The sequence below is a fragment of the Echiichthys vipera genome, assembly GCF_963691815.1.
Source record: "Echiichthys vipera genome assembly, chromosome: 11".
Taxonomy (NCBI): domain Eukaryota; kingdom Metazoa; phylum Chordata; class Actinopteri; order Perciformes; family Trachinidae; genus Echiichthys; species Echiichthys vipera.
Genome location: NC_139836.1, coordinates 18092223 through 18119831, shown reverse-complemented (window position 1 = coordinate 18119831; position 27609 = coordinate 18092223). Strand labels below are relative to the sequence as shown.

General features: G+C 41.1%; 1 protein-coding gene across 1 annotated transcript in view; it reads left to right on the top strand.

The window, feature by feature from the left end:
* The first annotated feature begins 6789 nt into the window (after window positions 1-6789).
* Window positions 6790-27609, top strand: part of lzts2a (leucine zipper, putative tumor suppressor 2a) — a 42863-nt gene continuing 22043 nt past the window's right edge. Inside the window, exons 1-2 of the mRNA XM_083922717.1 lie at window positions 6790-6976; window positions 27075-27182. The gene's annotated coding sequence lies outside the window, so the exon portion shown is untranslated. The remainder of the gene's footprint in view (window positions 6977-27074; window positions 27183-27609) is intronic.

Genomic DNA, 27609 nt, shown 5'->3' with positions numbered 1-27609 from the left:
ACGTCAATGTCAGTGTTGATTCTAACTCACAGCTCAGACAACAGAACCTCATACTCGTGCTTTTAGAGCGCCATATTTTCTTCTGCAACCAGACTACACTGAACTGTGTGAACTGCCCTTTAAATGTCACCATTAGGTCACATCATTTATGTTCAGCCAAGCAGAAAAATGCAAAGCCAAAATACAAAACATGGTATATCATATGATATTCGACAGGAAATTGAGTTGTATGCCATTTTGTCTGATACATTGTAATCTATACAATATTACACAACAGTTTGCAACTAAAAGGACTTTAAACGGGGGTCTTAAAGAGACAGGCACTAAAATGGAGCATTTCAGACAGAAGGTGAATACAGGTGTATTCACACAGACAGTGTGATAAAAACAATGTGTTTTTAAACATTAAAGCATGTAAACATGTTGTTAAAAATACAAATATGAACATGGAAATATTATGGGACCTTCAAATGTAAGAAAATCGTTAATTTAGAAAAAAATATTGTTTTTTAATTTAAAACTAAGATCTTTGTTACCTGTAACTTTGAACTAAAATAAAACTACAAGATTTTTAATAACAAAACAAAACCTTCAAATCCCTTTTGAGCTTTGTCTCCGTACGTAAGGGTGTTTTGTTTCAGAAACACAGACTGGAAAGATGAGTAAACAAAATTCATGCATGCATTCAAAGTACACAAAACAGATTACATAACCCTTTTCTAAAAAGGACAGCATCTTCTTATTTGCCTTTTATGAGGGAAATAATCTAATTTTCATGTTCTCACAGCAATGTCACAAGTTCATATTGTAATTCCTAAAGCGTGTTGTGGTTGCATTTATATATTTTATGACTATGAATGATATCTTTCCAGCATGCAAGGGGTTTTGGTCAGAGTTCAGGTACAGTACAGTGTAGCAGGGGATGGATGAACATATAGAACAATAATTAAAATATATGAAAGTGCATCAGGATGGGGAATAAAAGGAAGATCAAAGTGGGGGCTGGTGACTGAATTAATTATCTATGTGGTTATTTTTTGTTGCACAGACCTACTCCTAATGAGCATGTGTAGAACAGCGGTATTAAATAATCATCTCCGGTTCATAGTGTGAGGGAGTTTATGCTGCAATGGCCCCAAGTATCTCATAAAATCAGACAGAAACGGAGAAACTGAGCTGTCACGTTGCTTTACAAGCAAAGAGATGAGAAGCTCTGAACAGACAGAAGTATCAGAACAGAGATGAAGCTGTTTTCTGCCCCAGTTCCTCTGCTTCCCAAACACACTGATCCTGCTCATGGACAAAGAATTTGAAATCGGATGAGCTCGCAGCCTCAGAGCTGGAATTTGAGAGAATAAAGTGTTTCATGCTACACTGCATTTTCCTGATTTGACCATTATGGGGATATGTAAATAAACCTCCACAGAGTACAGGGCTGGGATTGAGGAGCTGTAATTGGGAACATGACAGAGATGTCAGAGTACTTTGTGCATTTTCAAAGGGCCAAAACACAGATAATGCCATTATTCAAAAACCCTCATACTTCTTTCATTTGACAGATTCATCCTGTATGCACTTTGAGCTTCATTGTTTATTGAAGGGCTATCTACTTGGCAAACTAGGCATGAACCATTCATGAAGTCATTAAAGATAAAGGTTGAATGAGTAAAGGGTGCTTTATAAGAAAACAAAAATTCAATAATGCAGCAGAGGAATGAATGTTGTCAAGTTCTATAGTGAATCATTTTAAAGGTAGTGAATATAAATATTTTTATAGCCAGTGGGTGAACGGGTTGTAACGTTCTTCTTGCCAGTCTTTCTCAGATGCCTATAACAGCCTGTGAACTGACTCCTATGTGAAGCACTCAGGAGGAATTGAATCAGGACGAAACAGTATGCAACAGTAGCTGATGTTAAAAATCTTAGAAATGGAGTCTTCTGATGTCAACAAACGACCAGCACCCACCTCGACAGACTCTACACGTGCTGCATTTCTGTTATACATTTTGCAGCGACTCTGATAAGGTTCGGTGGTTGTCCTGTGCTGCCAGATCTCACGAGACTTTGTTGCTGAGACAGAAACAAGTCTCAAACATACTTAATTTCCTCCATTTTAGTGTCAGAATGTTCTGGAGAGATGTGGTTTGGGAAAAGGGTTCAATATTTATTTAAGTGATTATGAGGGTAAGAGAAAGGTCATAATATATGTTCATGTTCACTTCTGTTGCAATCAATACCCCCAGAAGCTGACGCTAAAAAGGGGGGGCAGCTGTGACGAAAAACACGTGACACAGATACAGGAAATCACTGTGAGTTGAACCGTATCGCTTCTAGTCTCTGGTTAAAACTAGCTGGCTAATGTTAGCTTGCTTGTGTAGCGTGTTCAATCCATAGTCTTTGGTTCAATCTCACTATATTAGCCTATACACGCAAGCATGAGCAAGAAGATGCAGACTGCAGTTCACTTGTTGGCTGCTAGTGTCTCTAATAACAATAGTTTTCTGAATTTGTTACACAGAAACCTTTAAAAGCACTGCCAGAGGCACTTTGATACTTCTGAATCATGCTGAGGCTGAGGGCCAGGGTCTGGTCAGGTATCTGGCGTTGGATGAAGACCCTGAGGGGACAGAGCATGTGAGTCATATGATCCAGGCTTTAGGGCTTCACAGCCACAGACCACCATAAAAAATGGAAACAAAGGCTTGTAGTGTATTATTTCTGCTGAGGCATGAGTGTGAGGAATTCTCCATAAATCTGTTTCATCTTGTTTTCTGAAGCCGTTACACAAGACACTTAGTGGGGTGTTAGCAGAGTTGGTTCTCAGAGTCCCCCCTTTAGGAGCCCCGTGCCTGTTCTCACTATCAGAGCTGCTGCAGAGCCATATGTGCTTGACTATCACAGCATGCTGTGGAGCACTAATACATTATATACCAGGGGCTCCCAAAGTTTTTCAGCTTGACACCCAAAAGAAAATTGTGGTATCTCATCGGGACCCTAATTTGGCATGACATCTACATTTATAAATTACAATAAGATCCACAAAAAAACAGGAATTTAAAATGTATATAAAATGTATTTTTTGATACGATATATACAGTATGCTAGTATAGCAGATGAGTAAAGGGTGGCAAACAATTCACTAGATGTTTTACTCCACCCAAAGCCTTTTGTTACATTATGTTGGTGCTAAAACCGTGCAGTGCTTACAATTAAAGTTTGAAACATTTTAATGTTTTATTTTTCATTTGAATAAAAAGATAAGAGCCATACTGACTCACAGCTCTCTGAGGCTGTACATTTACACAGCGGTGTTTGAGCTAAATGCTAACATGCAGGGGTGATGTATTTTTGCAGGCCAACACAGAGTTAAAGTTAGAGAGTCAAAGTTAGCATTGCTCTGGTTCCCTCGTCCCACTGCATAACACACACACACACACACACACACACACACACACACACACACACACACACACACACACACACACACACACACACACACACACACACACACACACACACACACACACACACACACACACAAACAAACACACACGTTTAGCAAAAACAACAGAAGAAATGGACAAACAGGGCTTTTTTACTCTGCTTTGCATATGCAACATCCTCCTATCAGTGATTATGAAATAAACAGTCTTGTCTTCTATGATCCCCACGGACTGCCGAGGGCAAGTACGTTATTTAGAATACACACTTGAGCACACACAGATGTACTCAAGCACATACACAAGCACACACATGCTTTTCATATTGTGTAAGAAGACAATAAACTGCGTTTTTTGTGATGGTGGAAAAATAAGTGATGCTCTACCCACAAATATGAAGCCCAGAAAATGTTTAACTTTAATCTTCTGCAGTTCAAAAAATATATATTCTCCAGCCACCCCAGCCTAATGAAGTAGACTCCAATGGGATCCCACTGGGGAAAAGGAGAGGCTGCAGCATATTTGCACGTTTCATTTCAGCTGGAAATCATATTAGCGCTGTGGGCTGCCAGGGCCCGAAGTCGAAAATGAACCATGGAGGTGATTTAAAGGAGAAAGGGATTGAGAAAAGATGGGCTGTGATGGTGAATTGGGAGGGCAGAGGCTGAATGTGGCACAGAAGGAAGAGAGCAAGCTCATATACAGTAAAGTGGCTGAAACGACAGGAGGGAGGTTATTGGACGGAGTTGGATTAGGGAGAAGAAAGGGAGGTGGTTGAAAATCTGGAGGGAGAGATGAGCAGGAGGAGGAACAGGAGGGCAGGAGGAGAGGTGGAGGGGTTACGTACTTGGCATTGGTGCAGGATATAAATTGGTATGTTGTACGCAGAGGAGGAGGTCAGTTGGAGTTCAGCAGTGACAGCCTTTAGAATATCCTTCTCCTCAGGCAGGAGGGCTGGCTGAACATCAAAGACAGGTGATGCAGTGTAAAATCACACATGTGGTAAAATAGTAATGGTGCAATATAGAAGAATCCACCTTAATGAGCTCTTTAATGCCATTCAAAGTTAGAGAATACTTTGTATAAGGGGCAAACAAATCTATAGGAATCATGGGGTTTTCTTGCAACACTTGTCATTGTCGTTATCAGGTATTTTGGGGGCCTTTTATGCCTTTACACGTATAAGTCAACAATAAAGTAATGCAACAGGTCCCAGGAAGATTAATAAACAGGTACATAGGCGTTTATGGTAATGTCTTGGTGCGTACATGCCCATTTTCATAATACTAATAGAGTGGTTTTGATCATTCAGACATATTTCAAGACGTTATTGTTGTTTTTAAAACAAAAAAATCCTAAAACAAATGAAGGTGCACTTCTGTCTTTGCTTTCTTTAACCTTTTTACAATATCCACACCATCTCTAAACCGAAGAGTAAGAAAGACCAAAGACAAGATGTAACTTGTAAAGATGAAGTTTTTCTGTTTTTCTCCATGAAAACATTATCATCAGCGGCCAATCTATCACACCTGCTCAGATAACTCGATATGGATTAACATTACTGCGGCAGCTGCTTATTTTGACTGACAGGGATTTTTGCACCTCAAGACCTTGTGGAAATCAAATACATACAACCCTCTAACACGTTAGGTCATTCGGCCATTCATGCAGCTCTTCTTTCATGGATGAATCGGGCAGGTGGCAGTCTATTGTAGTTAAAAGAGAAGACCCCATATAGTGTTTCCAGTGGGTTTGAGTGGACAGAAGGTGGTGGGGCGGGAATCTCTCAACATGAGAGTTCAAAGCGAAGTAGCGCCAATATGGGGCTCACCTGTAGCCCTAACCATCTGGCCTTAGATGTGAAAAAGTAAATTAGCCTCATCAAAGAAATACTGTGGAAGATTTCAACATTCTTCTTAAGGGCTACGCAGCCTTTAAGTTCAAATTAATTCAAATGTTCAATTCAGTCCAAGTCTTTTCTGCCTGTTTCATAATATGAATACAAGAAATGACAAGTAGATATTGATTTGTTTTATTGGATCACAAGCCAAAATGCTGAGAACCTCTGATCTAAGACATGAGAGCAAACGCCGAAGAAAGAATAGTTTGCTGTAAATGTATTTTAAATCATAAAAAACCCACAAAACCAGCAAACAGCATGTGAAGCATTTAGGCAACCACTGCGTTATTATCTTCAACAAAACAGTGTTATAAATCCACTTAAACTGTCAACTATACAAATGAAAAGCAAAAACAGCAGTACTAGTTACACTCAACAGATGGTTACACTGAAGACTATCATGTGTCCCAAACTGCTCTGTTGTTTGTACTCTATCAAGTACTACTGGAAGTGATTTACTATAGCTCTACAGTTATAGTTATATCATATGGTTGAACTCCTTTATCTCAGTCCTTTAAGTGATTGCTTGGCCTATATTAACTCTAATTTAATCCAGTCTCCGGTGACTCAGCTGCTGGGACAAATGACGCCCCCTTCGCTTTACTCAGTGCCAGCCTACAGTAACTTTAGCTGCGCCCAACAACAGACAAACCTAGCAACCCACAATGCCGGCCAGTATTGGCTGGTAAAATGTAAACAGAACGTGACAGAAAGTCATTGTCAAAGCCTTCAATTAAAAAAATCTATACATATATATATTAATTCAGACTAAATATATGTTGTTTTTTTTATGGAAAAGCAATACTTTCATTCTGTACCCCTCAAAAAGCCAGTGGGTGTATTACTTTTAAAAAATACGGCTAGTAGCTCAGTCCATAGGTGACTTGGCTGGGAACCGGAGGGTCCATGTGTTGACCATGAATGGAGCGTGGACTGGTGGCTGGAGAGGTGTCAGTTCATCTCACTGGCAGCCCCCTCGCTCTTACATCTCTCCATTAATTGCATATATATAGGTCCTGTCTGTGCATGTGTGTGTGTAACATAAATAACCATAATAGAGTGAAAAAATCGAATTTCCCCGTTGCGTTACTAATAAAGGAATCCTTCTTCTATATTCCAACTTTATTTTTAAAGAATCTACATGTATGTATAAAGAACTTCCCTAAGAGCAACAAAGCATTCAGAATTAAAAGTGCACTATTAAATACATTTGGAGAAATTGCTTTATCGGTCGTCGCAGCCCCCCCTTGCGGAGCCCCCTGCCCTTCCTCCCCCCCAGTCCTCAACCTTACCGTTGTGGATCAGCAGTCGAGCCCCTTCTGGAGCACGGAGTCAGCCCGCCCCGCAGACCAGCAGCCCGGGCTCTGCCGGTGACAGTACCAAACACACTCAGCCCGGACAGCAGCGTCGGGTCAGTCAGCAGCGGATCTGCAGAGCGACTGAGCCGGGACAGGTTTGTGGGGGAAAAGGAGCAAGAAAGAACTACAGATAAAGAAGAGTACATTTCGCTGGCTGCTTGGTGTTTTCACAAAAGTTGTGTCCGCACAGAAAAGGCGACCGGATACACGCACAACACATCCACTGCTGAGGGAAAAACTGCTGCACGGGCTTGTGAAGAACATCTTGCTTTTAAAAGGTGAGTGGAGCACAACGCAACAGTGATTTAGTGGGACAGTCTGTATTTATGTGCTGTATTGGTTAACAGGAGGGTCAAGTTAACTGACCGGCTTTGTTTTTAAGCTTTTTGTGTTTTCTTTATATCTTGTCCAGGATGAGAGTTAGTTCTTTCTTGATTTGGGCTTATTTGTGCGAAATGATCTCTAAACAAGCGCGGTGTATGGCTATTTATATAAAAATGGAGGTTGATAGCACTGCATGGGTAATTGGTTATTGACGGTTTGACTTGTCTGAGTGATTCAAGTACCTGAGTATAGTATGTGGCTGTTTCAGTTGAATTCAGACTTAGTTTTCCCTCCAGTGTCTTAAGTTTCTTGCAGTTAATTCAGCTGTTTTCCCTCATGGACTAGTGTGTGTGTGTGTGTGTGTGTGTGTGTGTGTGTGTGTGTGTGTGTGTGTGTGTGTGTGTGTGTGTGTGTGTGTGTGTGTGTGTGTGTGTGAAGAGAAAGAAAGAAAGAGAGAGAGAGAAAATAGAGAATAAGCATTGCTCTGTTATCTCCATCCAGCTGTTCCAGTGGATGGGGTTTCAACTACCCCTTGCAACTGACATATACACACATACACACACACACACATGACCAACTGGTCTTGTGTATCACTTTTCTCGTTACGTCAGTTATCTCTTGACATCAGCGGCTGGTTTGTTTGCATGATAAAGACAGAGAGAAGATGAAAATGTGATGAAAAGGAAAGGTCACACGGAGAGAGAGACCTTCGCACCATTTGTTTTATGTTCTCAAGGCCCACTTTAATATATGGATTAGTTAGTAGTTGAAATGGAAACGCCCAGGGTCTTATTGGACCATAAATAATCCCCACAGGAGCAGATATAAATGCTGAAGCATGCCTAAGATGCTTTCCATCTTCTTCTCATCTGTGGTGAACAGGGTGTTCACTGCAGCTGATTGATGGGCTGGATCTCATGTTGTCACAGTTCTAAGACTTTAGCTGAATGCAAACATTCAACAAGACAACTCGCACATGCAAGCTGCAAACATTTCTTCTTCTTCTTTCTTGTTCTGCAATCTGCACACACAACACACGCTTCCTCCTCTCCTGCATAGATGTTACCTTTAGTGTTCAGGCATCGCGCCGCCTCACTGGGAGACCCTATATCATCCTGCCCTGTCCCCACAGCACAGCAGAGGCAGGGCACATACAGAGAGAGAAGGGGAAGAAGGACATTTGGTGGTGATGGGAGGTGATAGCCAGGCTGCTGGGCAACCGGGATTGGAGGAGCTGAGGAGGCAGACGGAGGGCAGGTCGGGAGTAGGCGGGTGTGATGCTGAGGAGGGGTCTTTTTTGTCACATGGGTCAATCACAGGACAAGAAGCCCTAAGGGGCGACGTGTGAGGCAGCCGAGCGAGAACATGACCAAAGTCATGGTTCAATGTGCTTTTGAAAGCATGTGTATGTCATGAAACTGTTTTTTTTTGTCACTTTCTGCTCCTGCTCTCCCTTTTCAAGCTTTCAGCTTATACTGTGGATGTTCCCATCATCTCCCTTCATGCCTACATTGAGTTAACAAATATGTGCGAGGTTGAAACTAGAACACAGCTAGAGGCACAATCACAGCTGAAGCACATCTGCACAACATACTTGCTCTGAAGATGCTGAAACATTAGAGACTATACTGCTCAAAGTGCAGCAGCAGCTTCATTTGCTCATTAGATAATCTCATCTGAAAATAGCACGTAAATACGCACACATGGCACATCTGTGCATTTGGGAGCACTCTTACATAACAAACAAAGAAAACGAGAAAATCCCACATTAAAGTAACATATAGAGCGAGCAATCTGATCCACACCTGGGAGGCTCAATTAGCAAAATGGCTCTCCTGCCATCTGGAACTGAAATCATGACGTCTACCTCGTTTTGCTGCAGCGGTGATGGCGCTGAGCGGTGGATGTGATTTAAAACATGCAAGTAGCATGTCAGCATGTTGAATTCATTGTCATCTATCATGATGTAACAGACCCCAAAAGCTTTACATAACAGGAACTCCTCCTCAGCGCCACTGTGGGTACATTTGAGATAAACCAGGAAGCGTATTTCATATTTCTGAGCTTTCACGTGAAAAAATCTTGTTGTGCGGAAGTACCGTAAACTTCCGCACAACAAGAGGGGAGCCATGCCCCCAAAGGAACTCAACGGATGTGGCTTCCTTGATTTTGTCTTTCGTTCCCTCTATTCATGTCTATAGTTTCATGTAAGACAAGCAGATGTGTTTGATGTTATGCTGCAGTTCAGTATCATCTGTGCAGTTTTTCTCCTCCTTTCTAGATGCAGTTTGTGGGAGTAAAGTTGTTTTTTATTGAGATCCAGTTTTGCTTGTGATTGCCCTCAGTTGTGATGTGTCTTACTGCGGGAGCGTCAGTGAGATTTCCGTCAGAGTTTCTCGCTGTCAGCCCATTAAAACAGGACAAGAGCCAGAGCACAGCAGGGGGGAGAGAAGCTGTCAGTCACACTAAACACACACACACACAAACACACACACACACACACACACACACACACACACACACACACACACACACACACACACACACACACACACACACACACACACTCACATTACCCTTGTTAGACTGGAATTAGTAGCTGCTTGAGTTTGCAGTGACCTTTCCTGCTTTTAAAAGCTGAAAGTGTACAAACAACATCACTAATGGCTTTACTTTTATGTATGATCATGCAATTTTCATTTTCAAAGTCACTGACTGAGCTATTATACAACAGATTAATTATCTGCATGTGCTATAATTAATCTCTTCAAATATACAGCATTTCGAAGCTGTAACTTTTTTTACACTTTAACAAACTGTTACCATAAACAGAAATGCAAGTATTTTGGTTAATGTGAGCCTTTCAGAGCAGGTTTCATGTTTATCTACTTCCAGCTTTGAATCAGACACAAAACACTAAACATTTCCTTCACATGCTCATCTTTAGTTTTAGCCCAATTGGAGTTTATTGGACTTGAATGGAACTTGCTATAGACACTGCTTTATGCTTATGAATACTTATCCATACTTTATTTACCTCATCCCTTCATACTTTTAAGATACCAGAAGAAATTGTTTTTTAAATCACATCATTATTTTAATATTGTTATTTTTATATAAAATTTTCATTGTGGTTTTACTATAAAACAGCATGACATATCAGTCACAAATGTGAAATCATTGCAGAATCATCGTTTTTTGTTTCGTAAATCCTTTTGTGGCATTGTAACTGTCTTTTCTTGATGATTCAGTGGACAAGGGCTTTATCTCTGATACGCTGAACAGTTAACTGCTCTGACAATTAAATTTGAGATTTTATAACTTTTTAAGAGGCCCAACTACTGCAAATCCATATAACAATATCATTTCATGTCCTCGTTAAATATTAAAGGACACCCGAGGGTTTTTCCAGATTTTAATTTTCTGAACTCTTGATTTATTGATAGGTTCACTCCCGGTTAATGTAATCAATTCTTACAGTAGCAGCAGCAGCGTATAGGGTGATCAACAAGGATTGTTTCCTGTAAACATATGAATGTATAAGAAGTGCAATTACTCTCTTTTGATAACAATTTCTATTGAATTGGTCTACTTTCAAATTTCTTAATTGCAAAACTGAACACAGCCTTGCAGATAAAATGAAGACCTTTCACTTTTCTGACACTGTAAAACCAGGTGAGCTGTTTCGAGTTTAAAAGGCTCTTTGTTAATCTCACAAATATCTCAAACTCAATGAATGAAGTGTTTTCACTGTGACATTTCAAGTATAGTTTATTCAGACTCCAACATAATGCAGACTTGTGTGCTTAGTCATGGAGTGATTGCAGTGATTGCGGCCAAGACTTTGTGTTCTGATGATAACAACCATGTCTGTGCAGTGTAATCAAATTCAAATCCAGTAATCTCTTCCATGAATAGAAAATGGAAAGGAAGAAATGTGTACGGCTGCAGCTTTTTTGTTGTTGTGGAGAGTTGTGTGCCAAATAAAGTTAGAATTGGCGTTGATGATTATGAAGCTTTCCTGGCTGCAACACTACAATTAAACCACATTTGTCAAGTCATGAATATGTGCAGGTGCCTGATCCATCAAGCCACAGGAGGCCAAAAGGGGTTAAAAAAAAAAGAACCTGCAAAACTAATGAGATTCCCATCAGATGCTAATTAGAAAACTAAGCTACCACACTAAACCGAGAGGGGTGAACTTGGTGACTATTATAGCCGATAAACATCAGCATGTTAGCATTGTTATTGTGCAGATGTTATAATGCTGATGTTAGCATTTAACTCATAGAACTGTTGGGCCTCCCAGAGCTGCTAACATGGCTCAGCTAACTAGTCAAGAGGAATATGCAGCTACAAGAGTTCCATATAGACAGACATCTGTCCTGCCTATTCATCAGCCCCAAGGTGTGGCTGTGCAGACTCGGGTTCACCACTCCTATCATCGTCAAGCTGTCCTCAGTCTCAGCCTGTCATTACCCCTTTTGACTTTTACAGACTTAAAAACACCCAAAAGCCGCCATTAAATGCTTTATGAACATGCACGCCGCCTGTCTATTATCATGCTTGTGCAGAACCCTTTTCCGACATGAAAGGAGACTCAAAATGTGTTTTTCTTGCTTAAGTAGATTGCAGGTCAATTCAATTGCTGTTGGAATCTGATAGCTGAGATGGCAGGCGGAGATGGGCTCTGAAAGCCTTTACAGCCTGTAAGAAGAGACGGAATCAATGCAGAGTGAAGTTACCCAGTGTATAATGCACATTAGGGGGCAGAGCTCTGGCACAGATCGCATTAGAACCAGGAGTGCTGAAGTCTGCATTGCTCCAAACATCCATTAGAGGGCAAATCAAACTGTGTTTGCTCAACACTCATGCGTTTGTTCACTTTTCCCTAAAGACACTGAAGAATCTTCTATTACATGCTGATTTGCAGTTTTAGGTCCTCATTAATGCAACAAAAATCACAGTGCTTATACAAGTAGTTAGGAATGGGAATTGATACGATTTTAGTCTAATCAGTCTGATTACCTTTTGATTACCTTATTGATTCCTAATCAATTTTCTGTGTGGGTAAGAAAGGATTGTGTCAAGATGGTAACCCTAGATTTGCAAAAACTCACAAAAATTCTTGCGAGACTCGCTTCCTGACCACCTTTATTAACCTTAACCCTAACTGTAACCATCTAACCTTAACCATTCGAGGTTAACGCCTAACTGTAACCATTTTGCAAGACTTTTGCAAATGTTGGGTAACAATCTAGATACATCCAAAAAAAAGTAGGCCTACACAGGTTTGCAGCATCTGCACAGCTGTTTTATTATTTTTTATTCATATCTGAGTCTGAACACAGTTTAGATAAAATAAGAAAGTATTTGCACAGCCTTTTGTTAAATTTAGGTTTTCAGGTTTTTCAAAGATCTCTGCCATGACTCCTTTTTGATGCACGTTTCCAGCAGAATATGAGTTTAATGTCCTTGTCTTGAAATGCACATCTGTCAGGAAAAACATGCTGACATTGATAAAAGGAGTTGATAAGTTTGGCGGCAGACGATTCGGTTCTCATCCTTACAAGTAGTTACCAGCCTTTTCAGTGTACAGCCTTTGTCCGTGTGCAAGTATGAGTACAGTGCACATGGAAACAGTTTCTCTTTCTGAGGAGAAGGTAAAGTGGCCTCGTATGTCAAAAAGTGTCACTTCACTGCTGTCAGGAGGTTGATGTATGAGGACCGAAATGGCCAGTGCTGAAACAGCAGGCTGCACACACACACACACACACACACACACACACACACACACACACACACACACACACACACACACACACACACACACACACACACACACACACACTCACACACACACACATACACATACACATACACATACACATACACATACACATACACATACACACACATACACATACACATACACACACACAGATACACACAAACACAGGATTGATGGATGACACCAGTATTAGGTCCAAAATCGAGGCACTTTGCCCAGTAACAGATGAATGGCTTTAGGAGGTCGGGAGACGGCCTGCAGCTGCAACAATCGGATGTTTTTATTGGTGGCAATCTTGTCTCTATGAGAGAAACCATTCTGGAGTCTTTGGATTGTTGAGTCAAGAGACATTTTACTTCTTCTAGCTTAAAATCTGAGAAGAAATCATTTATCAGACTTGAGTTCTTTACGTGACTAACAACGTCCCGCTGTGAAAGCCATTGATTAAGCTGTTTGTTGATTTGCTTCTATTGGAAACCTAATTTGTGCCAGGAAGGGAAGCAAAACATGAATTATTGATCCGGTTTTAAAAGCTAATCGGCCCCTGCTGATGTGGTTTAGCTGTAATTCCTTCAGGAGTTTTTAGAGGGGCTTCTCAGATATGTTTTTGTCTCTCCAAACTCTCGTCTAAAACCCAGTCTAAACGACTACCTCAGCAGAATCGAATCAGCAAGTTTTTCACCATGTTGCAGCGGGGCACCTCTGAGCTAATAGCATAAGCAAAGATCTGTTGACACCCATTTGTTTGGACATGTGTCTGATTTATAGATTAGCTTTCCTCCACCCTCTTGGCCGGATTCATACTTGTATGTTTGTGTTTTGCTCAGCGGAGGGAAGCCAGCTCGGGGGATGCGTCCACCAGATGACCCCTCGGCAGAATGCGTTCCGCTCGGCGGCCCTCCCCCTTCCCGCATCAGCTGACTAGCTTGGGTAAACTGTGGTCGGCTTGTCTCGTGGAAGCAGAGAGAAGAGGGAGACAGGGGGGGCTGGTGGGAAGTTTAAGCCATGAGAGAGTGTTTACATCATGACCCCAGTGTATCTCTGCATACTGCATTCTCAATGGTGAAACTATGTGATTAATCCCTCCTGTTTAATTGCTGACAGATGTCTCCTCCCTCAATGACCATGCCTTCCTCTCTTCCTTTCGCGAACACACATGTTGGGCCCCGATGTTCCCAGAATTCTTACAGGAACCTCTGGGATGTTGTCCCAGCCATAGTAACATAACTCCCACCACCCTCTCGTCTGAGCCTGCCCTCATCCCTCAGTGGTCCCATTGCACGTGGATTGCCAGGACTCAGCTGGCCTGGACGCCGTCCTGACTTGCGCTTATGAAACATTTGGCAGATTTTAAACATAGCTGCAGTTTATGAAGTGATGCTGTCAATAGTTTCATCTCAGTTTTTTAGTGGGCTCACAGTGACAGAGCTGAATCATGGAGGTGTTGTCTGCCTTTGTGTCGCGGCGCCTTTGTCTGCTCTGTATTATCCTGCCGGGAATTGGTTATGGAGGATTGTGTCCATCTGCCGAATTAGATTTCTTGGAAATGAGAGACACAGCGTGGATAAAAAGATGAAGGACTGGGTTTGTCTAGTGGCTGATCAGCAGAAAAGTGAAATCAAGTCCTCAGCATGAGATAATGTGTGTGTGTGTGTGTGTGTGTGTGTGTGTGTGTGTGTGTGTGTGTGTGTGTGTGTGTGTGTGTGTGTGTGTGTGTGTGTGTGTGTGTGTGTGTGTGTGTGTGTGTGTGTGTGTGTGTGTGTGTGTGTGTGTGTGTGTGTGTGTGTGTGTGTGTGTGTGTGTGTGTGTGTGTGTGTGTGTGTGTGTGTGTGTCTAAACAACAGTGTGATTCTTTCACATGCACGCGTCCTCAAGCCTCCCTCGGCTTCCCTCTGAGATTTAACATTCAAAAGATGTATTGTCCAAATAAGCCTTTGATATTCATATTATTATCATTAACAGGCTGGATCAGCGTGAAGCTCGCTGCGTTTGGGTGTCTTGGCGTTTTTCTCTCCCTCCTCGGACCAGACTGAGGGCAGACAGAAGTAGGTCAAAGTTAAGTGGAGCGTCCTGTCTGAGCAGGAGGATTGGAGTAGTGCAGGGGGGGTTAATAAACAGTTTTTTAATGCCAGTGTAGCTTACTTAAATAGAGAGTTTGAGTGCCTGCCTTTTAGGAAAATCTTGCAAGTCATCTGGATTTTAACTGCAACTGAAGGATTGATGGAAGATATTAAAGTAGAAAACTCATTAATGAAGGTAATAAAACTTGTCTGCTGTGTAGTATGATTGTTTGAGTTTTCTAATCACAGCTTTATCGGCATAAAATGATCCATTGAATACCAAGGAATCGTTATGTTATCATTATTGGGTTTTATAAGAGTAACTTGAAATTTAGTTTTTGCTGACCTCCAGTGGTTGAGCTTCTCACCTCGCTGCAGTGATGTAGAAGTGCACTCCATGTTGTGTGTGTGCACCGTGACGTTACTGTTACAGGTGTAATGGAGTTCACTTACCAAACCCATCAGTGATGCTGGAAACAAAGTTTCAACCAGAGAGGGCTGCAAAAACACTGCTTATCAGCCTCATGTTTAGTTACTATTTAATTCTCAAATATCTTAATCTAGAATCAGTTAAACCCTCAAAGACAAAAATACTCTGTATAACTTACACATCCTACTTAGCTGTGATTCTTTCGTGATAGCCAACCCTTTAAAATGACCACAAACACAATTGATTTAGAAGAGACTTGAAGTAAAATTCCTGCGTAAAATCATCTCAGGGTCTTTTTCGGCAAATACACTCATCAAATCATAGAGACAATTTTTTTCAGTTGCCAACAGTAAGTAATGTAATGTAATCCTGCTAACATGGATTAGCTCGGGGCAGCACTGTGATGGCATTAAAACGTCTTTTTTAATCACTAATACTGCTCATGACAACACCAAACCTCTGCAGTAGCGTGATAAGGGTCAGCAAACCCAGAGTTTATTAAAAGAGTGTTTTGAAAAACTTACCAAATGGCCCTGGTAGCAGCTCCGCTCGTAGTAAAGGCCATTCAAGTCGATACCAAATGCAATCCAAAAGGAAGGAGTCCATTGGTGCTTCGATTTATGTGTAGGGATACTTTGGTGTTATTTTGAGCAGTATTAGTGATTAAAAAAGCCGTTTTAATGCCTTCAATGACAATCAGCGCCTCGATTCACACATGGGCTTGATCGGACATTACACAGACTTTGTACAGGGTAAAGTCCGCCTGATGTGCGGTCCAATTGATTCGGACGTTTGCTTTTTCACATACAGCTCCTCGAGGGAATCGACTGATAATTTCAGGGTTGCAGTGCATGTGTGAAAAGGGCTTTAAGTGCCTTCTGTTCGGCTGTACTTTGGCAGTGGTGCTAAATGCTAATTTGAGCATGCTAAGCACCAAACACAAAGTACAGAAGTGGTAATTTTACACTCAAACCATTCACATGCTATGTAATCCCTTATGTTTCCTTGTGAGTAATTCAATCAATAGTTGTGTGCTGCAATACCTGATAGGACTAGCTTACTCTGCTGGCCTTGTTAACCCTTTTGAGCAAAACGTACCACTACAGATTAGTATGTCTGGGTGGAGGAGAGGTCAAACTGTCGGCTTAGTTAGTTGAGAAGAGACGGGCTGAGGGGTGAGGGTCATGTGGTGGGAGCACAGCCTTTGTTTTTTGAGTGCAAATTCAAAGTATTGTATCATTACGTTTTGAAGACACGCTGTTATATGTGTCTGGCATCCGATAACAGAAAATATCTCGAATATTTACAGTTGTTGAACAGGAATATATCCCACTCCTTTCTCACTCTGAGGGAGCTTTAAAAATCAGATGCTATCGTTAATGATAAAACAAAGTGTAGGCAGAGCAGGATTTGCTGCTGTGTGGAGTTTATTACGCAGCTCTTGTCTTCTGTCAGAGATCAAATGGATACATTAAGGTGGAGACGGAGCAGTGTGGACGGGTAGCGGCAGCGGATTCAGTGATGAACGGATGAAATGAGGCCAGTGCCATCCTGTCTAATTTACTATGCAGGGTTGGGAGGGGATTAGCCTCGCTTACATAACTCAGCCCCCCCTCCCAACCCCATCTTCCCCTCCTTAACTAGCCCATCTCCCCCTTTTCCCCATCCCACACACTCTCCCTCTGTCTTCACAATCACAAGACTGGTGTTGGCCTACTTGTTATTTCAGTATTTTGGATATCTGTCTTTGTTGTTTAGCTCATCTTCTCTTTGGTACAAAAATCCTCAGAAATAAAAGGCAGAAGGAGACTGACTTAGGGGAGGGAGGAACTCAAATTAAGAAGGGACAAGGGGATGCAGGTTAGGAACGTGGAGTTGGTGGAGGAAAGAGAAAGCAAAGCAAATGTGATAAAAGGTCTTCTGATGAAGCAAAAGGAAAAGAGGAAAGGGGAGAAAATAAGTGGAAAGTGTTGGGGGTGAATGAGATGAGTCTATTTATAGTTTATCCCTGCTGTTGGGTTAGACCGCCCGGCCCGGCACAGCACAGCACAGCATCCGTGACAACCTCACGTCAGTCTCCATTAGCTCTATAAACACACGCACAGACACACACATATACAGTGTATATAACCTGAGGTTGTCACAAAAATCTGTATATGCTGACCTTTGCCATAGAGTAATAGAAAATCACACTGTGTGTGTGTGTGTGTGTGTGTGTGTGTGTGTGTGTGTGTGTGTGTGTGTGTGTGTGTGTGTGTGTGTGTGTGTGTGTGTGTGTGTGTGTGTGTGTGTGTGTGTGTGTGTGTGTGTGTGTGTGTGTGTGTGTGTGTGTGTGTGTGTGTGTGTGTGTGTGTGTGTGTGTGTGTGTGTGTGTGTGTGTGTGTGTGTGTGTGTGTGTGTGTGTGTGTGTGGCTGGCTCTGAGGTGCTGGAGTTAACAGTCAAACTCAGCTCAGTGCATGAAAAGATTGTCCTTGAGGACAGATAGAATATAGAAAACACACAAAATCAAAGACCAAGAGGAAACACCAAACAAACCCGAACATCTCCCTGATTTTACTCCTTAATCTTGGGAATAAATTAACCGTGCAACATCTCCAGTGTCCTTCAAGTTATTTTCTGTTCTTAGATCACATTTGCATATCTGTGTTCTCTTTGTTTTAGCTTTGTCCTCTGACATATATATACGGCTACAAGGACACGTGCAGGTGAATGCATGTGTTTCAGGGAGAGAAACGTGTTCCTGAACTGCAGGATTCCCTTCTGACTGACTTTGATGACATCAGTATGTTCGTTTATTGTACCTGCTGCAGGCACACACACACAAACACATGCATAAATACATGCAAAAATACACATTCACAAGATGTAATTGAGTCACAGGTAGCTCCTGTTTTAAACTAAGTTCATGAAGTAGTTCTTCTTTTTTTCATTACTATAGCCTCATTGTCTTTTTGGTTTCATTTTCACACTTGTTTGGTCCCCTACTGCACAAAAACAGCTGAAATGTTCCTGCTTTAAGTCAATACAATGAACCGAAATTTATTTGTGTTTCTTAGGGGGAATTCGGCTAAAACCAAATAGATTGTATGTTTTTTCATCAGCCCACTATGGGAAATGTTGCATGGGAAGTTATTAAGAGTGAGCTTAAGGCTGCAAGGACTGGCCAGCTACTGTATAAGTTCCTGGATGATTCATGGAACAGTCTCGCGGTTGCACAGGACTTCGTTTGTTTCTGCTGTTTCAGCCCCCGGTCTCACCCTGCTCCAATAACACACTTACTGTGGCAGAGGACACACATACATACACGCATTCATGAGCAAACAAACAATCACACAACATGCACATGTGCAGGCGTCTGCACAGAGACGGACAAACGCGTTATCACTCCCGCCGTGAAGTGCAGGACGTAGAGGCAGAACTTCAGAAATCTCAAGGCTTGAGATAAATATTAGCATTTCTTTTTCCATGTTCTCCTGTCTTGAACTTCACCTACTGCTCTTTTTCTTCACTCTGTTGTTGGCTACTGGTGTTAGTCTTGTGAACAAGAGTTTTCTCTCTGTTGTGACTCAAGGTGAAAAGTTACTACAGTTACTTTAGTACTGTACTTAAGTACAATTTTGACGTACTTGTTGTCAAAGATAAAAAAAACTTAAAGGAATCATGGCTTTCATCTGTTTCCAAAGCACTGTAGCAGGTCTGAATGTTCTTTTCTTGGCGTGGCAGCCAGTGTTTAATCAGACGATTTAATGATTAGGTTCGTATTAAAGGTCAATCCCCGAATGGATAAATTAATCAGCGTTAAAACATTCATGAACCCACTTTTTAAAAATCACCAGACAGAAGGATCACAATTATATAAGTAAATAACCAGAGCCACAATACAAACTCATCATCAGAAAATGTAACTTTTAAACAAATGAATTGTCGAAAAGGTCTAAATCATTTTCCCCAACAGAAACAGTCCAAAGTTAAATCAAGCATAACAAAATAAAGAAAGAATTGTGTTTGTTTAATTCTGTTTTAGCTGTTTTTTGAAGGAGTGGAGCCTCTTCCCAAACAGTTTAACAAATGATCTTTGAACAAGTGAATCTCACTCGCTGTCTGAGTTTTCTGAGAATTGTAAACATGCAACCATGTAGAGCCAGAATTCACATTACTATTGTGCAAATAAGATAAATAACATAAGGCTATTGAGTTTGTTTACTAAAAGGACAAGGTATAGAGTTGTTATATAGAAAAGGGATCATTGAATGATTCCTGTTGTGAGAAGGTGTAAATCTTGCGCCAGGCCGTACCCATATCCGCAGCAGGTCTCCAAGGTGAACAGCCTCTGGCATGTTAGATTTGTGACACTATTCAGAAAATACAATCACATCAAATTAACTTGACTTTCAAGGGGGGCGAGGAGTAGGGGAAACACTGGAGTACTTCTTACAGCACTGGTGTATGAACTACACATACACCCTCAGAGTGGTGTCCATGTGTCTCGTGACTGCACAAACCCCCCTGCAGTAGTCACGGATGGTGAAACATGATAGAGACGAAGATCTTTCACTTTTTTGCAGCCGGCATGAAGCGTGGCAGCGCTGGCTCTCAAGCCTTTTGTCTCCATTTCAACTTTCTCTGCATTTAGGTTCAATGGTACGGTGCGGTCAGATGCTGACAGGTGCTTCAGTGTGTTTCCATGAAATATGTGCAGTGCAATACACCGGCAGACCCTGTTCTCTTTGACAACTTCCCCATGCACAATGTGTTCCTTTTCCTTAAACTGAGAAAGAGGGAATATGTGCCTAGAAATGTATTTGACATGAAAAGAAAATCTAAAGACAGGGAGACTGAGAATAATATGAGAGGAGACAAAAGTGTGTGAATAAAAGGAGCAGCAGGCACAAAATACAGCTGGAGACAAAAACTAAGACAAAGCTTTTGGCTCTGGCTGTGGTCAAAGCACTGAAAGGGCAATTGAAAACTTTCCTACAGTGTTTATTTTTCTTTATTTTTTTAGTTTCTTCCTGCTCTCTTTATTTCCTCTCAGCAGTCAGCTTCAGCTCCTTCTGCCCTTGTCTTACTGTTTCCCCACAGAAAACCCTCATTGTCATCAGCTGTCTGTGAACATGCAACATCAGCCTTTTTTCCTATGAGTATTTCTTAGCAGCGGTTGGCTGTGGCCGAGCATCATCTGCTGCTTTTAAGATTAGCTACCAAGATAGATTTGACCAGTTACTGCTGCTGCTGCCTTCCCCCTGATCTCATGTCATGTCATCTAATCTGGACATGGAGGACTTAAGATCTGAAATCTTAGAGGGACATTACGGGGTGGAGAGGGGGCCAGATCAAGAAAGGAGAGTTAGACGAGGGGTGTATCGATTAGCCGTTTCACTTACGGAATACTGTGCATGATGAAGTCATTCTCCTCTGGCAGAGGTGGAAAGTAACATTTATTCAAGTGCTGTACTTAAGGCTGCTTTTTTCTTGTATCCTGCAGTTTCAGATTTCACATTAAAAAAAGTCATAAATATAAATGTATAAAATACAACACAGTTTTAAATATTGAAGTTGCCTTTAGACAGATGTCTAAAGAATAATTTCCCCTCTAAACGTCTCGCTTTGTTTTTCTTTGCTTTAGGCTCAATGAGGTCAAAATTAGGTCAATTTTTTCAAAATATAAGCAAATATTAGAGAAAAGTAAATCACATAGACAGAAATGTGTGTTGCAGAACTTTTTTTTTTCTTCTCTACGACTGCCAACACCCAGCAGGAGACCAATAAAATCTTCTAAACCAAAAAAACAACACAAGTGAACTTTTTTTTCCCCCAGCAGGAATCAGATCTGAAAATGTGGAGAAAAGAACAACGTGATCCAAGATGCAGCTTTACCTTTACCTAACGTTAGCATGTTGCTATCTGCGTGTAAACTTGTCTGTTGTTGTGATTTCACATCACATTCCTGCTGGAACATGGATTGTGTAGTTTTGGCTGTATATTATATTTATTGTCATTTTCTCACTGAAAAAGTGTCGCTACACTATGTGCGTTAAAGTTGTTGGATGGCGTTATTATCATGTAATATGTAATAATGCAGGCCTATAAGTGTTCAGAACAGGTACTTTTTATGGTGATATTTGTGTACTTTGACATTCTTGTATACTTTGACTTGGGTAAAAGATCTCAGTGCTCCTACCACGGGCCGTTCATGCTTTTCTTCTAGTGTACATTGCTGAATAAATGTGAAAGAGATAATTTAAGGAAGGAATTAAAACAAAGCTGGAGGGCCCAGTTTTGCAGGATGTATTGAAATAATTATTTCTTCTATTAATTGTTGTAACAACAGTGTTTTCCTGAGGTCTGAATATCAACTCAATTTTAATTGAGAATCCCCACCATTACATTGCCAGATTTAGACAGCCTGCCCTCTAGTGAGCAGTACTGGATCTACACCGAGCCTGACATGAGCTCTTTGACCAGAAGTGAAGTGCAAACTAACAAGCCTGGAGTTTAATATATACAGCAGATAGATCTATCAGAGCAGCACGGGCAAATGTGGTTGCCATTGCTTTTTTTCATAACCTATAAGATGAATTGCCCTCATTAATCGTGGCCATTTGCCTTCAGTTGTAAGAGTAGAGGTCAGTGATTAAACCTTGTTCTCTGTAACATAGCCAACTCTCCGTCAGTCTCTATCTCTCTTCCCCCCTTCGCTCAGAGGATCAGAGGGAGAGTTGCATTTTGCTGCTGTTCTGCTCTGCTTTTCATAGCTCTGATGTTGTCTGCCACCAAATCCCAGCTGAATAAAAGTCAGAAATTGAGGCAGCAAATCATGTTTTATGTATGCGTGCTTACACAATGAAAGCAGGCTAGAAAGTGGGCCAAGCATCACATAGGGCATATTATGGCAACAAAGCAGCTTTCCACTTTCTTGGAATAAAGCGACAGTGGCAGCTGGAGAAGTGCTGGGCACGGAGTACAATATGAGTGTTTGGTGGCAGAGAAAATGGAAAGAAAGATACATAGAAATTGCATTACCTGCATAAACTGCTTTATTCCTGGGAAGCATTTCACTGTTCCCATTGATTCTATTCTTGTGTAGAAACTGGGCTGTTGACTTGTGAGCTCCATTATTAATAGATATGTCTGAATGAGCAACATGATGATATATGTTATGATACTGAGATGTTTCCATTTATACAGAGGTAGCTATAACTTACATATATCTGGTTGTATCAAGCTAGGCTAGCAACTTTTCATTGTTTTCATTATCAACTAATTTGGGGATTATTTCCTTTATTATTAATTAATAATGTGGTTCATAAAATGTCAGAAAACAGCACAAAATACCCTATAACAAATCTGTTTGGCTTCTTTAAATTCCCTGTTATGTCTGACCAACAGTTCAAAAACAGTGAAATCAAAGGAATCTGAAGCCATTTTTGGAGCTGCAACCAGAACATATACTTGGTTATTGTGGCAATGTTGCAAAACACCAAGCAGAATTGCTTTATTGTCAGTATTGCATTTACAATTTTGTTTAGTACAGTTTATTATGATCACATAGATACACAACATCACATACATGACATAAATATCAAAAAACAAAGAACCAAATGTCACCTTAATTCATTGTCATTAGTGTTAGTCGTTCAGAATTTGTTTCGACAATTTTAATAATTAATAAACCTTTTGCCTTTTCCATTTGCTCTCTCCAGCTGCTTAAATTTGGCATTTATCATTATTTTCTGCCATTTTATAAACAAATGATAAAACATTTAATGGATTAGTAAAAAAATAAATAAACTGGCAGAAATAATGGTTAGTTGCAGCAATATGTGCAATATCATATTATATGTTGATATTGCAGCATAAAAAGACCTATGCTGTGATGTAGTGGAGTGTCGTCCTCACCCCTAAGTCTAATATGTGTGTTCCTGTGTTTGCCATCCTTCCAGGTCTGAGCTCAACACTTCTCTCTCTCTCTCTCGTTTCATTCTGCAAGAGTCACCTTGGCACAGATGTAGTCACGCCTTTTTTTTTGACGGCCGCTACTTTCTCTTTCACCCTCCTTTACTCCTCCAGCATTGCAACACAGAAGAGACCTGGAGTGACCCATTAACTATAAAGTCAGAAGCAATGTGATTAATAAAGTGAACCCAAGGCACACAGGCTGCATTACCTCAATAACACCCTAAGTTAATACTGCAGCCCCCTGAATCATAGTGTCATTGAATTCACGTTAAATGTGGTTCCTGCGGTGAGGACATATGTTGCTATAGCGATGTAATCTATCCAGTGATATAAAGGATTAATAATCTCTTTCTAATCTGCACCCATGGGTTCACGTCAGCCTATCAAACAGGGTCAGATGTCATCTCCTGATAAGAGATAGTGTGTGTGTGTGTGTGTGTGTATATATATAGATATATCTATATAGATATGATTTTCCAATCCTAGCAGAGATCATTACAGCATCACCGGTCTTGTCTTTTGACCTTGAAATGGGTTTTATGAAAATTAAAATATGTAAAGCTGACTACAGGCCAGCCTGGGTCAGATCTATGCGTTCACATGTGCACATACTCTACATGCGTGCTTATGTGTGCATAAAGTAGAGTGCATGTCCCTGTTTTCACAAATCACTGTTTCTACCAGTGTTTCCTTGATGTTTAGATCCTAGACTACAGATTGCAGTGATGGATGGTCTGTCAGTCATTAACTTTGTTCCAGAGGGAAATATCTCAACAACTATTGGAGGGATTGCCATTACTTTGGCCCATACATTCGTGGTTGCCGACTTTGGTGATGACCTGATTTTTCCTCCACCGTGAGGTTAACGTTTACAGTTTTGAATGAAATCTCCACTTTCGTATGGATCACAGTGAAATTTGGTTCAGAGATTTATGTTCTCTTCAGGACAAGTTATAATAACTTCTAATGGTCAAAGTTATAATTTGTACAATAATTCAGTTTATTGCTAAATACCTGCAAATTGAATGGCATTCCCATCAGCCCCAGCTGTACTTTGTGTTTCGTGCTAATTAGCAAATGTTAGCATGATAACACACTAAACTAAGATGGTGATCATGGTGAAAAATCATACCTGCTTAATGACATAGCATTGTCCCGTGCACATGTTAGCATTTAGCTCAAAGCACCACTGTGCCTACAGCCTCACAGAGCTACTGGTGTGACAGCAGCATTCACTCTGACTAATTTTAAATGAAGTCAGTCCAGCTCTGGCCAAACAACGTTGGGTTATCTGGCAAAAATTTTAATCTAGAGCAGTTTCTTTTACGTACAGCAATGTGTGATCATCCAGCAAATACATGCAATCTTATATTCCTGGTAGATCACTGACCACTGTTTATATTGTAATTGTTAAGAGTTACTGCTGGATTGAATTTCGTCGTATTCCCGATACCCTGCGTTGTTTTAAAATGCATTTCTTTTCAGTCTGAATTCCCTCTTAGTCCTCCATATTGCTCATATCCGTGAAGTGCATTATGAAAAGAATAATCAACTTAAATGGGTGTGGGGCATCTGAATAAACCCTCACCCTGTTATCACACCAATTTGCCCTCAGGGAGGACCTTGGCCATCTGTCCTCCCGGGGGCTCCCTGTAACTCCACGCTGAGCTGCAGATGATCGGGGTGTGTCTCAGTGTCCACAATAACAACTCCAACGCACGTGGTCATCAAATAAGGCCTCAAATGGTGGACACACTAATCATCTAATGGCACGAATCCCAGATCCTGTTTGCCACTTTAATCAGTTCTCCCTTGGCTTAAAGTCTAACTGACCTCAAGATTTTTCGGAAATCCATTCATAAGTTTGTGAGATTTTCTGTCGTCCGACCAACACACATGATTTAATTTCATGTATGCTCCATATTGATGCTATTTGAGCTTCATGAAAACATCAGCTGCATCAGAGCTATAAGGAAATCTAAAGCTTAATCAATAATCATGTTTAATGTGATCATCTGTCAGAAAGGAATGGGTTGTATTGATTTAGTTTAAAAGGTTATACATTATGTCCTGTTTTCCAATTGAAATTAGCATTTTTGTAGCATCATTACAGCCGCTGAAGTTTAGTGGTGGGTGCTTCTTTTCTGTATCGTGGTGGACGACAGAAAATCGAAGCATCAAAGCACTCCTCTGCACGTTTCTCTACCTTATAATCTGGGGTAATGTCATTATGCCATTCTTGTGGAAGCCATAGCCGAAGTATGACTGTCCACTATTCCTACAGTCTGCCTGTTTTTGACAATAACTGTGAAAGAACCCAGTCAGCATCTGTTTGTGGTTCATCTCTGAGGCTCAGGTCTGACCCCTGCACCGGGACACAGGGGCCAAAATCAATAGCCGTATCGTATCACTTATCAGACTGTAACAAGCTGACTGATTACCTCATCTGCTGCTTGTGTGTGGAGTAGAGAGGTGGTGGCGAGGAAGCAAAGAGAAAGAAGGGGTGAGATCAGAAGATAAAAAAAGCATAATAGAAAAAAGGTGAATTAGCTTTTTTGGGAAAAGAAGATAAAATCCCTTCAGTGAACAAATGGAAGAAAGGAGCTTAGGTTTTTTGTTGTTGGACACCAGGGGGAGGTAATACTGACAAAGTCAAACTTCAAACTTCTTTTTTATACCAAATATCTTGGTACTATAATCTAAACTGATTTACACACAATAATATTTTGAGAAAGAAAAACCATAGTATTGTGGCTATAACGAGCAAATGCACAGAGGAATTCACTGCTCATTTGAAGTCAGATAAGCTGAGAGATTTGTTTCGATTAACTCTCACGCAGCCCATAAAACCACAACTATAATATCCAAAATCAATATATCTCCGAGCTCTACTGCCTTGTTACCTCATTTTTCTTTTATTACTTCCTCCTCCTTCTTTCTCTTCACCGCTTTTCATGAGTCAGTGAAGTTGCCTGTTCTCCACATTTTGAAGCAGGAAGCACATGCAAACACACATTCTCAAATTCATATATGTTTACTATGTGAGGTTAGAGTTTTGTATAAAAATAAACACTATTTTCATTGGCTTCATCATTGGATGCTTGGTATTTTTTATTTGCATGTGGGTTCTTATTCAGGTGCTGGATTCACAAAGACTTTAACAATGGATCTAACTGTAGACTTCTTAATTCATGACTTGCACTGCACAAAGCTGCCCAAGTCTTGATTATCTTAAGTAGGTACCTGTATTCAGCTGTAGAGATGACAGGAAATGAGGAGAGATAGAGGTGAGGAATGATGTGCAACAGAGCTCTCCGGCCGGAGACGTACTGGAGACGGTTCTTAAGTGGCACCTTAACCTCTCACTTAGCATCCCTTAGTAATGAGATTTTATAACAATCATAACAATGTGACAACGATGCGACAATGTGAGATGAATAACAGAGCTTTATAGTGGGTTTAAACGTGTTGTTTAGATGTGGCTAGGTTGTGAACATCGTGGCGCATTTAGCAGCTGAAGAGCCATATATTTTCCTCAGGAGTTGTTGGAGACCAAAAACAGAGCTTAAAAAGACTGACAATTGGACTTGGATTAATCAGGTGAACACAAACAGGACTCGAATGAATGACGGTGTTGCTCTGTAACTGCTGGCTGTGTAAAATTTGATCTTATAATGTCAATGCTGTTTACAATTTGTTCCTGCTGCCCACAAGTGGCCACAAAAATGTGTTTAATACAGTGTACATGGTGCCAACATTAGTGTAATTTTGAGTCAACATACACACACTAACACTTTGTGTTTTCCCTCAGGCCATAGTGCAGGAGACGAGGCTCAAAAAGAGAGAGGTCCGGGGATGAGAGCTCTCTGCCGGGTCTACCCCATACCTTCAGGCGGAGCACGTTGGGCGGCACTCTGAGGTAAAGAAATAAAACTACAAAACAACCTCTACAGACAAAACCCTTTTCTGACGAAGCTGACCTTCAATATTTGCTGACTCATGCGTCCCCGTCCCCCCCGCTCCTCCTACGCCTCTTGTTCTCTCTCTCCCTCCCTTTCGTTGTTGTTCTTTTTCTCTCTCCTGTCTTTCGGGACACAGGGGACATTGATCAATGGTATGACTTCTTGGTGTGGGCTCAATTTGGAGTGACCCGCTGTGGTCACTTTGTCGCACACACACACACACACACACACACACACACACACACACACACACACACACACACACACACACACACACACACACACACACACACACACACACACACACACACTCACAGACACATTTATGGGAATGGGGGTCTTGGCCTCCGTCTTTGTAGTGTCTGGTTAGGGATTGGGTTCGGA